This window comes from Schistocerca nitens, chromosome 6 (genome assembly GCF_023898315.1).
Source record: "Schistocerca nitens isolate TAMUIC-IGC-003100 chromosome 6, iqSchNite1.1, whole genome shotgun sequence".
NCBI lineage: Eukaryota > Metazoa > Arthropoda > Insecta > Orthoptera > Acrididae > Schistocerca > Schistocerca nitens.
In genome coordinates this window covers 317,214,364-317,217,178 of record NC_064619.1, presented here as the reverse complement: position 1 = coordinate 317,217,178, position 2,815 = coordinate 317,214,364, and positions in this window count along the sequence as shown.

The following is a 2,815-nucleotide window of genomic DNA, read 5'->3' as shown; positions in this document are numbered from 1 at the left end:
CTAGGAAACATGGGTTGTAAAATGCATACTTTAGAAGGTACGAGCACTTGTTCGTCTCCGATGAAACGGATCTTTTCTACTGCAAGGTTTTTGCTTTCCGTATTTTGGGAGGAAGAAATATTGACCAAAGCAAGAAAAAAAAGTCTAGTAAACATGGGGTCTGAAATAGGTGTGTAAAACACGTTCTGTAAGAGTTATGAGCACTTGTTCATCTTCGCTAGCATGAGACACATCTCTTAAACTAAAGAAGTACTCATAGCTCATAAGATATGCATTTTAGAGCTCATGTTTACCACACATCTTTTTCTTGTTTTCGTCCGTACTACCTCCTTCAAAAAGACGAGAAGCAAAGAGTTGCAGTCGAAGAGTTATGTTTCATTGTATTAAAGATGAGCAAGATCTCATACCTTTTAAGGTATGCACTATAGAGTCCTTGTTTACTAGACTTTTGTCTTGTTTTTGTGTAAAGAACCTTTCCCTTAAGGTTTTCGGTGTCCATTGGGACACCTTGTACATACAGGGTGAGGCAGCTAAGACAGGCTACACCAATTATATCCAGAATGAATGAATGTGTCGAGATATGGTTTTCGCCAAGTTATACCAGATAACATGGCAAGTTTTCTGGCGTTGGCAAGTAATTTTAATCGTTTATAGTCGCAGAATTACGCCATCGACTTCGTTTTTCGAAATAAAAGTACAGATTTTTTTCTGTGCCGTTTGAAAGATGCTCTAAGAGAACTTCATCAACGTAACATGTATGAGACTTGATCAAATAGTACCGAGCCGCGAGCCACTCTCCCGCCGTTAGGAGAAGAGGTTCCACAAACGTCTGCCCTATTATACCAAAAGTAAGCAATCACGTAACTTAGGTAAGATTCGTGTGCTTATTATCACGGCTGTCATACCAAGTGCTCAAAATGTTGACCTTGAGCATTGCTACGCGCTATAAAGTGATTCTAGAGAAACAATACTGCTCTTTGAACTTCATCTGTAGTTAACGGCAGTACGGGCCCATGTTATAAAGCCACTCGTCGGTGTATCCTTATAGATCTCGTTCGCCACAGATAAAAGTATAGAAGTATTAAACTTGGTGAGTGAAATTCAACGTGCAGTATTGTTTCTCCAGAATCAGTTTATAGGGTGTAGCAATGCTCAAGGGCAACATTTAGAGCTTCTTGGCATGACAGATATCATAATAAACACAAAACCGTACCATAATATAAATGACAAAAATTATTACGTACGCCAGGAAACTCTCCATGTTGTCCGCTGTAACTTGGTGAAAACCTCATATCGATATATTTCTTCATTCTGGATATATTTGGGGTAACCTGCCTTAAATGCCTCACCCTGTACATTTACATATAAGCGCGCGATTAAAATTAAGGATGAAAATTATCAATGGTAACTGTCGCTGACAAAATTTCTGTTCTCAGTAACAGTGAGAAAGAATTACAGGGTTTGATGAACGGAATGAACAGTCCATGAGCACAGACAAACCGAAGAAAGACTGAAGTAACGAGGAGTAGAAGAAATGAAAAAGCATTTAACGTCTGAATTGGCGACCATGTGAAGACGTTTGAAGAAATTCTGCTGCCTAAGAAGCAACATAATTTATCACGGACGAAGCAAGGAGGATGCAAGAGTAACACAACAAGGGAAAGAGGGCATTTTTCGCTAAGAGGAGTATCAAATATACGTCTTAACTTGAGGACTAAGTATCTCAGAATGGGCTTCTGCAGCAAAGCTTGTATGAAATTGTTATCACGGACGCTGGAGAAATCGGAAAAGAAGAGAATCGAAGCGTTTGACGTATGGTGCTACACAAGGATGCTGAAAATTACATGGACTGACGAGGTAAGACATGAGGTTCTTCCAAGATACGGCTAGGAAAGGAATACGGGTAAAACTTTAACCGGAAGGGTTACGAAGATAGGACATGTGTCAAGACATCACGGAATGATTTCCTTGGTATTTGAGGGAGCTATAGAGGGCGTTAACTGTTGGGAGACAGAGGCTGGGCCCGCATCTCGTGGTCGTGCGGTAGCGTGCTCGCTTCCCACGCCCGGGTTCCCGGGTTCGATTCCCGGCGGGGTCAGGGATTTTCTCTGCCTCGTGATGGCTGGGTGTTGTGTGCTGTCCTTAGGTTAGTTAGGTTTAAGTAGTTTAAGTTCTAGGGGACTGATGACCATAGCTGTTAAGTCCCATAGTGCTCAGAGCCATTGGAACCATTGGAACAGAGGCTGGAACACATTCAACTATTAATCAAACACGTTCGGTGTAGGCGCTACTCAGAGATTAAGAGGTTATCACAGGAAGGAAGTCGTGGCGGGCCGCATCAAATTGATCAGTAGATTACTGACCAAAAACAGAAAATCAAAGAAAAAACACTTCGAGTCGATATGTCACGTCCTCAATCATCACCTCAGTTCAGAATGTAAGTTTGGAAAAAAGACCTTCTGTTCGCGAAGATTTAGTGATTGATTACGTTCACTCATTTCTTTATAAATTTTACGACGCTATCACACGAGCATTTCACAACGCCGTAACCTGTTTCGACCAGCCAGTAGTCATCTTGTGAGGAAAAGCATACACCAATTTGAGAAAACTAGGCGAACAACTTCTAATGGATATTAATATTGTGTGCTCCCATCCTTCGCCTTTATGACTGCTTGAACTCTGCTGAAGACACTTCCACTGTGTCTGCATGTCTGTGGGTGAGTGCCAGACCACTCTTTCTCAACAGCCGAAACGGGAGAAGATAGGATTGTTGGGTGCTGAGATATCGGGTAATGTCGATGTTCTAACTTATCCC